Below are 12,191 nucleotides of genomic sequence, written 5' to 3' on the forward strand. Positions count from 1 at the left end.
TGACTGCCAGTGCCCATACTGAACCTGTTCTTTGCCCTTTAGTCTCCAAGGCTGACAACTTGGCATCTCTCACCAGCATTAAATCCTCTCAACTGTCTGCAGCTGAAAATATGTTTCCAGGGACCAAGGAGTGATCAGTCCTTTGATATATGGACTCTCCATTGGTTTGATTCTGCACCTCCTTGCACCTTGTGGTCACGTACATGTGTCAACCTCTTGATACCTTCACTGACCCAGCGCTCCTCGCACCCATTTATATTGCAGCTGCCGGGGGAGGGGCTGGGGGGGAGAGAAGGGGAGGCTACTCCAATGACTCTCCAGCTGAGTTAGACTCGAGAGTGACCGCTGGGCACGTCTACCTTATTGGTTCTTAAAACATAATGGCCGACTAAAAACCAACAGGGCTGTAACGCAAATACAGAAAACATAAGAAACATGGAAAAAGCTCTTACACTGGGTGTGAAAAACATGGATTTTCTACGGTAATCCCTCTCGGCTGGCACTCTCTGAAATTAGCTCATGAAAGACAGATGGAGAACAATCACCTGACAGGCCATACTGCTTCTGGAATCACTCCAGCGAGCTAATTCTCAGGAGCACATGCTAATTAACCACTGGTTAGGAGGAATTCCAGTCTTTAATTCTAAGCACAAATTCTATCCTTCTCTCCTGAGGCTTCAAGTTTCAACTCATTTCTCATCTAAAACTGAATGTGAAGACTAGGATTATCTTAAGGAGGAGTTGCATTTTCATACAAGGGCATTCACTAAAAGCATAATTGTACCTAATCTAGCACAGCATACAGAACATCCTTTGACCTAACAAGCTGTGAATGGTCAATCAGCATATTCACCATCTTAGATACAGCCCCAAACAGGGCCGGCTTTAGCAAGAGCGGGGCCCGATTCCTGGGGGCGGGGCTTGCTGCAAGCCCCGCCCCCAGGACCCGAGCCACGCCGCGCTGCCGGGGGGGGGGCGGGGGGGGGCCCCCGAGCCGAGCCGCGTGGGGGACCCGAGCCGCAGGGGGCCCCGAGCCCAGCCGCGCCGCAGGGGGGCCGGGGGGCCCCGAGCCGAGCCGCGCCACAGGGGGCCCCGAGCCCAGCCGCGCCGCCGTGGGGGCCCCGAGCCCAGCCGCAGGGGGGGCCGGGGGGAACCCGAGCCGAGCCGCAGGGGGCCCCGAGCCGAGCCGCGGGAGGGGGATGGGGGGGCCCGAGCCGCGGGGACCAGGCCGGAACCGGGCCGTGCTGGGGCCTGCGGGAACAGGCCGCGCCTCCCCGGAGCCCTTCTCCCGCCCCCACCCCAGCTTTTTACCTCATGCTACCGGCCGGCCCGCCCCTGCTGCTTAGTCTCAGACTTCCCGCGAATCTCTGATTCGCGGGAAGCAGGGGAGGGGGCGGGGCGTGCAGGGCTGGGGAGGAGGGGGAAGTGGGCGGGGTGAACAGCTGCAGCGCGGGGCCCTCTTGGCGCGGGGCCCAATTCAGCCGAATCGGCTGAATCAGCCTAAAGCCGGCCCTGGCCCCAAAACGGTCTAGCAGAGAGAGATTAAATACACTGATGCTCTCTGCACATTATCACACTCACCCTGTATCCTCAAAAGGAGAGGTTGGGCTGTGGTTAGAGGGTTTCCAATGTATTTTACTGTTTACCTGAGAAACTACATTAGGACCTCAGCGTTACAAACACCGCGGGAATGGAGGTTGTTCGTAACTCTGCAATGTCCGTCACGCTGAACAAAACGTTATGGTGGTTCAAAAATTTACAACTGAATGTTGACTTAATACAGCTTTGAAACTTTACTATGCAGAAGAAAAATGCTGCCTTCCCTGTTATTGTTTTAGTGTTTATGTCTATACTATACTGTATTTGCTTTTTTTTTTTGGTCTTTGCTGCTGGCTGAGTGCGTTTTTCCAGTTCCACCTGCAGAGTATGGTTGACTGGTCGGTTCGTAACCCCGGTGTTTGTAACTCTGAGGTTCCACTGTATGTATAAGGAGCCTGATCTGCACCAAGCCAATGGTGAGTTTTGCCATTGACTTTAATAGGAGCAGGATTAGGCTCAGGAAGCATAACAATGGCCCTTGAAGGAACTGTAGTCTGATCTCCTGCAATCACAGGTCATAGAATATCAGGGTTGGAAGGGACCTCAGGAGGTCATCTAGTCCAACCCCCTGCTCAAAGCAGGACCAGTCCCCAACTAAATCATCCCAGCCAGGGCTTTGTCAAGCCGGGCCTTAAAAACCTCCAAGGAAGGAGATTCCACCACCTCCCTAGGTAATGCATTCCAGTGTTTCACCACCCTCCTAGTGAAATAGTGTTTCCTACTATCCAACCTAGACCTCCCCCACTGCAACTTGAGACCATTGCTCCTTGTTCTGTCATCTGCCACCACTGAGAACAGCCGAGCTCCATCCTCTTTGGAACCTCCCTTCAGGTAGTTGAAAGCAGCTATCAAATTCCCCTCATTCTTCTCTTCTGCAGACTAAACAATCCCAGTTCCCTCAGCCTCTCCTCATAAGTCATGTGCTCCAGACCCCTAATCATTTTTGTTGCCCTCCGCTGAACTCTTTCCAATTTTTCCACATCCTTCTTGTAGTGTGGGGCCCAAAACTGGACACAGTACTCCAGATGAGGCCTCACCAATGTCAAATAAAGGGGAATGATCACATTCCTTGATCTGCTGGCAATGCCCCTACTTATACAGCTCAAAATGCCGTTAGCCTTCTTGGCAACAAGAGCACACTGTTGACTCATATCCGGCTTCTTGTCCACTGTGACCCCTAGGTCCTTTTCTGCAGAACTGCTTCCTAGCCACTCGGTCCCTAGTCTGTAGCAGTGCATGGGATTCTTCCGTCCTAAGTGCAGGACTCTGCACTTGTCCTTGTTGAACCTCATCAGGTTTTTTTGGCCCAATCCTCTAATTTGTCTAGGTCCCTCTGTATCCGATCCCTACCCTCCAGTGTATCTACCACGCCTCCCAGTTTAGTGTCATCTGCAAACTTGCTGAGAGTGCAGTACACACCATCCTCCAGATCATTAATAAAGATATTAAACAAAACCGACCCCAGGACCGACCCTTGGGGCACTCCGCTTCAAACCGGCTGCCAACTAGACATGGAGCCATTGATCACTACCCGTTGAGCCCGACAATCTAGCCAGCTTTCTATCCACCTTACAGTCCATTCATCCAGGTCAGTAATATTCACCCTGTTACCCTTCCATAGAGCCCAGTATCTTATGTTTGACTAAACCAGGGGTTCTCAAACTGGGAGTTGGGACCCCTCAGGGGGTCACAAAGTAATTACATGGGGGGTCGCGAGCTCTCAGCCCCCACCCCAAACCCCGCTTTGCCTACAGCATTTATAATGGTGTTCAATATATTAAAACGTGTTTTTAATTTATAAGGAGGGGTTGCACTCAGAGGCCTGCTATGTGAAAGGGGTCATCAGTACAAAAGTTTGAGAACCACTGGACTAAACCATACCTTCCAGAAAGGCGGCCTTGATTTGAAGACACCAAGAGATGGAAAATCCTTCACTTCCCTTGGCAGTTTGTTCCAAAGGATGATCACGTTCACTGTTAAAAATTGTGCTTTATTTCTAATTTGAATTTATCAGCTTCCAGGCATTGGTTCTTGTTAAGCCTCTTTCTGGTAGATTAAAGAGGTCTTTCGTATCCAGTATTTCCTCCCCAGGAAATACTGACACACTAATCAAGTCAGCTCTCAGGCCTGGTTCACACTGTAGTCAGGTCAACCCACACCCCTGAGCGATATAATTAAGCTGACCTAACCCCTGGTGTAGACAGCTCTAGGTTCTAGGACATAGCTACTGCCTCCTGAGGAGTGGATTACCTACAGAGAACCCCTCCTATTGACATAAGTAGTATCTACACCAAAGTGCAACAGTAGCCCAGCTACAGAACTGACACTGTAGGGTGTCAAATGTAGACAATCCCCAAGTTGTTTTTGTTTGTTTTGATAAACTAAACTGATTGAGCTCTTTAAGGCTTTGTCTACACTGCCAATTGAATGACAAAACTTTTGTCATTCACAGGTGCTTAATACTCCCACCCCACCCACCCTGAAAAACAAAAGTTTTTCCATGGCAAGTGACAGTATAAACAGCTTGTTGCTGGCAGGAGCGCTCTCCTGTTGACAGCGCGAACCCCGCTCCTAAGGGGTGGAAGTATTTTGTTGGCAAAAGTGCCGACAAACAGCATTTACACTGCCCGACTTTTAGCGACACGGCCGTGTCACTAAAAGCTGTGTAGTGCAGACAAAGCCTAAGTCTCTCATTGCAAGGCATTTCCCCCAGCCCTTGAATCATTTTTGTGACTCTTTACTTCACCCTCTGCAATTTTTCAACATCCCTTTTAAAATGTGGCCATCAGAGCACGATTCACTGTTCTAGTATCAGTCTCCAGAATGCCAAAAACAGAGGTGAAATCACCTCCCTACGCTCATTCTCTACTCCCCTGTTAATACATCCAAGGACCCTCCCTGGCCCTTTTTGCAACAGTGTCACACTGGGAGCTCAAACTGAGTTGTTTGCCCATTGTAATCCCTAAAGCCTTATCAGAGTCACTACTTTCTGGCAAACAGTCCCCCATTCTGGAGGTGTAGCCTCATTCCTTGTTCCTAGGTGCATGACCTTGCATTTGGCTGTATTTAAAAACATTTGGTTTGGCTTAGTTTACCAAGTGATCGAGATTATTCTGTATGACCGCCCTGTCCTCAGGGTCTCATTCTGAAGGGAGCTGTACAAACATGTAACAAAGGACAATCTCTGCCCTCAAAGGGCTTGCACACCCTGTAAGGGACTGATTGAGTTTACAGGAAACAGGAACAAGGGACGGAGAATAGCAACACCACCCAGGGACAGACTGTGGGTACATCTACACTACAGGGGGGAGTCGATTTAAGATACGCAAATTCAGCTACGTGAATAGCGTAGCTGAATTTGACGTATCGCAGACGACTTACCCCGTTGTGAGGACGGCGGCAAAATCGACTTCTGCGGCTTTCTGTCGGCGGCGCTTACTACCACCTCCGCTGGTGGAGTAAGAGCGCCGATTCGGGGATCGATTGTCGCGTCCCAACGGGACGGGATAAATCGATCCCCGAGAGGTCGATTTCTACCCGCCGATTCAGGCGGGTAGTATAGACCTAGCCTAAGACTCAGACATAGTTTGTTCCCTGGTTCCTGTTACCCAGGGTTTTCAGAACCCACAGCAGTGGTAACTGTTTTACTTTAGGTGGTGTCAGGAATAAATTTTGGCCATGCCTTTAAAAGACTGCTTTTAAATTAACCCTATACTATGTGGTGTTTTATTTTATTAATTTACAGTGGCTAAATGCACATAATATGGTTGCAATTGGCTTAATTACATTCTGGGAGACGTATACCCCTTAAATTTAGGTAACAGTTTCCATCTTGTTCCCAGTCAGAAATAATCTGCTACTGGCCCATACCTAGAGCAGGTCACTTCTCCCCTGTAGCAACTCAGCTGCACTTGCATTATGGGACAGAGCTGGAGGCAAGGCTCTGCCCACTCCCCCCAGTATTAGAGACAACCACTCCCAAAGCACCCCCTCATGGCCAGGGTTGTCTCTACCATGCCTTGACTCCATTTTCTCCTTCTTCAGGGTTTCTTAAACAAACTCCACACAATCAAAAGGAAATTAAACATTCCCCAGCTGGAGGCCCAATCAATGTATTCAGTCCTCAGGGCCCAACCCCAGTTCAGTGTCTGTCTCCTAGTAATCCAAAATAACACAAAGTCTTTCAAAACACAACACAAACTCACAGTCCTCCTCCCAGTTTCAGCTGGGTACAGGCCCGCCTCCCTCACAGTCTGCTTTTTCTGCCTCCCAGCCGGATTCTGTCCTTCTCCACAGGCCTTTCCTACTGGTTCTTTCCCCGCTGCCCAGCAGACATTGGCAGAGGTTCCAAGACTTTCCCCTTTCTCTGCAGCCTGATTCCTCTCAGGTGGGGCTCATTCTGTGACCTGGGCTGGCTTGCCCCAGCCCGCCAGTGCTTCAGGGGCGAGCCAGCCTGTGATGCTCTCTCTCTCAGGGGGCAGTTATGATGGGTGATGCAGACAGTGGCAGCAGCCTGTCAGAAACTGCACACCAGTGATGCAGGGAAGTTTCACAGAGGAGCAAAGCAGCAGTTCATACTGGTTAATTCTAGCATTTGATCAGTGGAGCCCTCATCACTGAGGAAGAATGTCCTAGTGGCTAAGGGACTAGCTGGGGCCTTGCAAGATGTAGGTTCAATTCTCTTCTCTGTCCCAGGCTTCCTGTGTGACCTTAGGCAAGTCATTTACCCTCTCTGTGCCCCAGTTCAAAATGGGGATAATAGCACTGCCCTCCCTCACAGGGGGGTGTCACGGAGTCCCCGGGCGATGCTCTGGAACTGCTCCCCACAAAGCGAGTCAGGACTTTGGGGAGCCTCCTCTCCGCAGACCGTCTTCAGGGCAAGAAGCTCACATGGCTTCACCTTTAGCTATTTCCTTGCAGGGGGGGAAGGGGCCCTGGCCATTTGTTGCCAGGGAGACAGAGTGTCAGTGATTTATGCACACTGGCCTTTCCCCACCACCTAGAGACTTAAGAAATGCATAGGGGAAACTGAGGCACTCACACAGTATTCAGAGGAAACATTAAGAACAGTCCCACTTTGTCACAGGGGGTTGTGAGGATAAATATACTAAAGACTGTGAAGTGCTGGTACTACAGAAATGTGATCCATGTAAGTACCCCCACCCCCTTACTCCATTAGCTAGAGGTGCAACTTGTATCCATTCTCATTGTAAAAGCATCTAAGGGGCGGTGGGGGAGGAGGGGTTGTGTGTGTTTGAAGTCTGAACCACCCAGATAGGAACATCCCCAAATCAACAATAATTATAATGATTATTCCTTTTTATCACAGTAGTGCCTGGAGGCCACAGGCCAGGACCCTGTGGTGCTAGGCAGTGTACAAACACAGAACAGAGAGACAGCCCCTGCCCACATGAATTTACAATCTAAGCTTAAAATGACAGTCACTAGGTGGGTGTGACTAGCAGATCGGATTATAAGGTAGCAGTGAGATGAGTGGCTGTAGCATAGAGTGGAATATGGATGTAGGTGACTAATGTTAGGCATTTTGAACATTTTAGCCAAAGCATTTTAAAGGTTAGGAAGCTGAGGGACTGTGACGCCTCCTTGAGGCTGATCCAGCCGTCACAGCCCACCAGGTGCCTAACCATTAAAGTGCTTAGGCTAAAATGTTCAAACTCACGTGTCTAAATTTAGGTACCTACATCCATATTTGTCACCTAAGCGGCTTGATTTTCAAAGGAGCTGATCACCTGCAGTTGAGAGGACGGATGGTCCAGTAGTTAGGGAGTTAGCCTGAGACAATTCCCTCCTGTGCCACAGACCTCCTGGGGGACCTTAGGCAAGTCACTTAGTCTCTCTGTGCCTCAGCTTCCCAGCTGCACAGCAGGCATAACAGTACTGAATTAACTTTCGAGAATACAGGCGAGTCTCATCTTATGCTGGGGTTACTTTCCGCTGTCAGTGCATAAAGCGAAAATCACGTATAGTCAAAATTACATTGAGTGTAATGGCGGGCGGAATCACCCGTACTACAGGTAGAGTATTTAAATTGTTATTTTTCTCTTTTGTTGTTGTTGTTTTTTGTTTTTGCCGACCGCGCAAAGCTGAATTCGCGCATGTTAAATGCGCGTAAGATGAGTCTCGCCTGTACTGTGCAGAGAAATCCATTAAAAGATTATGAACCCCTCAGATAATGGGGACCACATAAGTACCTCAGCTAGACAGTTCCTATTAATTCAAAGGGAGCTGCTGGTGCTTGTCACCTCTGAAAATGAGGAAACTTATTTAGGCGCCTGATTTTGAACATGTGGACCTTTATCTAGAGAAAACTATTTTCTCTTGCTTATCTTCAGCATCTGCAAATACGACTCACTAAGTCCATTAACTATGCTGTGTTTGTACGGTGCAGGTACGGGATCCTGGTTCAGAATCTGGGGCTCTTTTGCGCTACTGCAATAATCATGAATAATAATGTGCTTAGAAAAAAAGTTACCCTAAAGTCCAGTTCTGCTCTGAAAAGTGTCTACATGGAAAAGGCTCCTTCATGTGCAGCAGATCTGCTCCCTGCGTGTGTTCAGTTGCATGACCTCTCGAGGTCCCTTCCAGTCCTAGAACTGTGAATCTATGAATCTGCCCACTGCATGACAAAAGTCAGAATTCACTGCATTTCAGTCTGCTTCACCCTGCAAAGCCAATACATCCCGGAGAGAGTGAGCTCGATCTGGTTTACTAATTTTCAATCAGTTACACCACTGCAAAGCCAAGGAAGGCAACAGGGGTGCACAGGTGTCCCCAAGGACTTATTTTGGCTCTCAGGATCTATATTGCTGGTGGTCCTGAGAAAGAAGGACCAGACCTTGCAGGGCCGGAGGTCAGACACCTATTGGAAACAGTTAGCGTCTCCCATCCAAAGATCTCAATGTGTTTTACAAGCATCGTTATATGATGACTGCTCTGCCCCCGCCCCGCCCCACTCCACCCCCTCCCCAAAGCCCCCACCCTGCTCCGCCCCCACTCCCCTGAGGACTGCTGCAGGGCCGGGCCTGCACTCACTGGCAGTGGGAAGTGCAGCGACCTGGCCCCTGCTGCGCCACCAGTGAGTGCTGGGGGGGCGGTTCCCCCCGACTCCCAAGCCAGCCCCCCCCCCCACGGAGGCCTGGGGCCAGTCCCCCGCCACGGAGGCCTGGGGCCCCACACACACACCCTGCAGGGGGGCTGCGTAGGGCCCCAGAATTGCTAGGGACGGCCCTGCACAGTTATACGGAAGTAAGTGTGTAGGGTAGACCTGGCCTAAGTGTTTGCATTGTAAACCTCTGTAACGGTGTAACTCACCAAACAGGAAAGAAGCATTCATTAATGTAAAGGCTGGCTTCCTACTGAAGGTGTTAGGTCCTGAACACAAGAAGGCCCATTGAAACCAAATGAGCCATTGTGAAACATCAAAGGACCAAGACTTTGTTGATTGAAGAGGAGATGTGCACAAGGACTCGTCCCATCAGCTTGAACTCTGAGGGAAGGGAATAAAAATCCCTGACAAGAAGAAATAGAGTCTTTATGCTTCTTGGATTCAGAGGGGCAAAGATTACTAAGGCCATGTCCACACTACGGACCTTCCAGCGGCACAGCTGTACCACTGCAGATGTCCCGCTGTAAGGTCTCCTGTGTAGCTGCTCTATGCCAGCGGGAGATGCTCTCCCGCTGATGTAGCACTGTCCACACCAGTGCGTTTGTCGGTGAAACTTATGTCAGTCAGGGGTGTGTTTTTTCACACCCCGGGACTGACAAAAGTGTTGCCGACAAAAGTGTTAGTGTAGACATAGCCTAAATCTTGATCTATACCAGTGTTCCCTCTAATTTTTCTGACCCATGTGTGGAATGAATTTTGTTATGTGCACCAACATGGAGATGAGGCGTGGGCTTGTCCAGAGTCCTGCTCACTCCATGCCCAGGCTAATGGATTGCATGGTACATTTCACTGAGGCCGCATAATTACAGACACCACCATCATCTTGCAGGAAACTGATCTGGTATCTCCAGAACCATAAACGCAGGCTCTAGCCTGTGGTGGGTTCCCAAAGCACTCACACTCAGAGAAGCCAACCCTCATGATATTTTCATGAGTGACGGGATTTTGACTGGGCTGGAGCCAGTGTCATGATGATGATGGAAAAAGCTCCAGATTTTTTGTGAATTTGAGTCTTCTGATTGGCTGCTTGCCTCATTTGCTCCCCTCCTGGGACTGAGCAACCAATCAGAAAAGTGGGGCAGAAAGAGCTCTTTCTCCCTCTCTCTCTCTCTTCAGCAACTTGAAGCCATTCTCACAGGAGCGGAGAGCGGAGCTAAAGAGCCCAGCAGCTTTTTCCCCTCCACCCCTGCAGCACCCAGGCTAGAAAGGGGCAGAGGTGATTGAAGGGCCCAGCCTGGCTACAATATAGACCTCCTCTGGACCTGGAAACTGTTCTCAGCGACCAGGTCCGTGGCGGCCACCGGGGGGGCAGATCTCCTCGTGGAGCCCCTGCTACACAACCCCCAGCTCCGTGTGCAGGTGGCGGAGTCCCCTGCGGTGCGCCAGAGGTTGGTCCTGGCAGAAGTCACCAGAGTCGGAGACCGCCTGGACTACGACCAGGGAGACTGGCTGGATCCCCTGACACTCGCTCGGCGCATGGGGCTCTCCAGGCCTTGTACTCCCCGGCGCGAACTTCAGGAGGCGAGGGCCGCTTTGCCGCCTGCTGCTCGGGTCTACCTTGACCGGGTCCTGCACGAGGGCACGCCCCGCTCACCCTCCACCCCTGGCCCTCCGGACCTTTTCATCGGGCCCCTGCCCCGTGGACCCAACCGGCCCCTCTGCCCCTTCTCCGTGAGCCGGCTGCACGACTTGCAGCCGGTTCGTTTCTAAACCGCGCTAAGAAAACATCTATACATGCTCGTGCTCCACACCCTTCACTTCCTCACCCTCGTGTCCCGCCCCGATACAAAGTGGCAGGACCTCCTACCGCCTGTCGAGGGTGAGAAGCCCCAGTGGGCCAGCCTATATTCCACCCTGGCCCCGAGGCCCGCCGGGGATATCAGCTGGCGGCTCCTTCATGGGGCCGTGAGCACGGGTGTGTGCTTGGTGCGGTTTACCCCGTCCCAGACACCTGTCCTTTCTGCGGCGTGAGGGAGACCCTGGCTCACGTTTACTTGGAGTGCACCAGGTTGCAGCCCCTACACCGGCTCCTCACCAATATTATGTTGCGTTTTTGGTGGCACTTTTCCCCTCAACTTCTTATTTATGCACTCCCTATCCGTGGCCCCACGAAGTCACGGGACCTCCTGGTCAACTTCCTCTTGGCCCTGGCTAAACTGGCCATTTATAAACCAGGGAGAGGAGGTTGGCCAATGGCAGTTCCTGTGACCGTGGGGCCTGTTTCCGGTCCTCTGTCCGTTCACGTATCCGGGCAGAGTTCCTCTGGGCAGCTTCCACTGGCTCCCTGGACACCTTTGAGGAGCAGTGGACGCTATCCGGGGTTCTCTGCTCGGTGTACCCGTCAGGTTCCCTTCTTTTGACCCTTTGACCACACTCCTGTCCCTATTTTTACATTCGTTGTCCCCCGTAATCATTTGAGTTTCAGGCCCTGTGGATCCTCCCCTTAGGCTGGGGGGGGGCCCCTTTACCAGTGGGCAGCTTAGGTCCGCCCACTTCCTGAACCCCAATATGTACAACATAGACACCACTGTTATCTCACAGGAATTAAATCCAGGTTCTCCAGCACAAGAAAACATAGACCACTGCCATTCGAGTGGAAGGAGACATCCTTTACAAGGGAGAAAGGAACGGGCTGCTAATCAATCAGGCAAACCACTAGAGGGAGACATGCTCACAGGCTCTAAGCCCGTGTATTGCAATTAGAGCTGTGCAAACAACTGATTTTCCAGTTCACTGGCAGTTTTGAAACACTGCGGGGAAAAAACAAATGATTTTGGATCAAGCCAAAACAGAAATTTTTGGCAAATCAAAACGTCAGAAAAAATAATAGTTTTGGGTCAAACAAAATGTTTTGTTTCATTTTTGGACATGGTTAGCTGGTTTTAAATGATAGCAAATGAAATGAAGGGGTAGATTCACAAGGGGACTCAGGCACTGTTCACAAAACAAGAATGGGGGTGCCCCCCTTCTACCCAAGGGTCCCTCCTCTCAGGTTACTGCTCTAATCACTAGACTATAGGGTCATCTTCATTCTCTGGTCCAATGACTATTTAATTATTTAATACAACGTGGGCCAGCTTCCACGGGAGAGATTGAGAGCACTCCCAGTCCAGAATAACCAACAGCCCTGTGGTTAGGGCAGTCACCTGAGATACAGGAGATCTGGGTACAAGTTCCTGGTCCAATGTGGTGATTGGAACCTGGGTCTTCCACCTCCCAGGTGAGTGGCCAACCACAGGGCTATTGGGCATAAGGGTGGCAACATGACCGCCATGATTTTGTGAATGGTACATAAGTCACGTTGTGAATCTAGACCCCAAAATCAACCCGCTGCATTACGGAAACGTTTGAAATGAACCGTCTTGACATTTCTCATGTTTTTCTTCAACCGAAGCAATTCACCAAA

This window comes from Trachemys scripta, chromosome 1 (genome assembly GCF_013100865.1).
Source record: "Trachemys scripta elegans isolate TJP31775 chromosome 1, CAS_Tse_1.0, whole genome shotgun sequence".
In the NCBI taxonomy this organism is placed as follows: Eukaryota; Metazoa; Chordata; order Testudines; family Emydidae; genus Trachemys; species Trachemys scripta.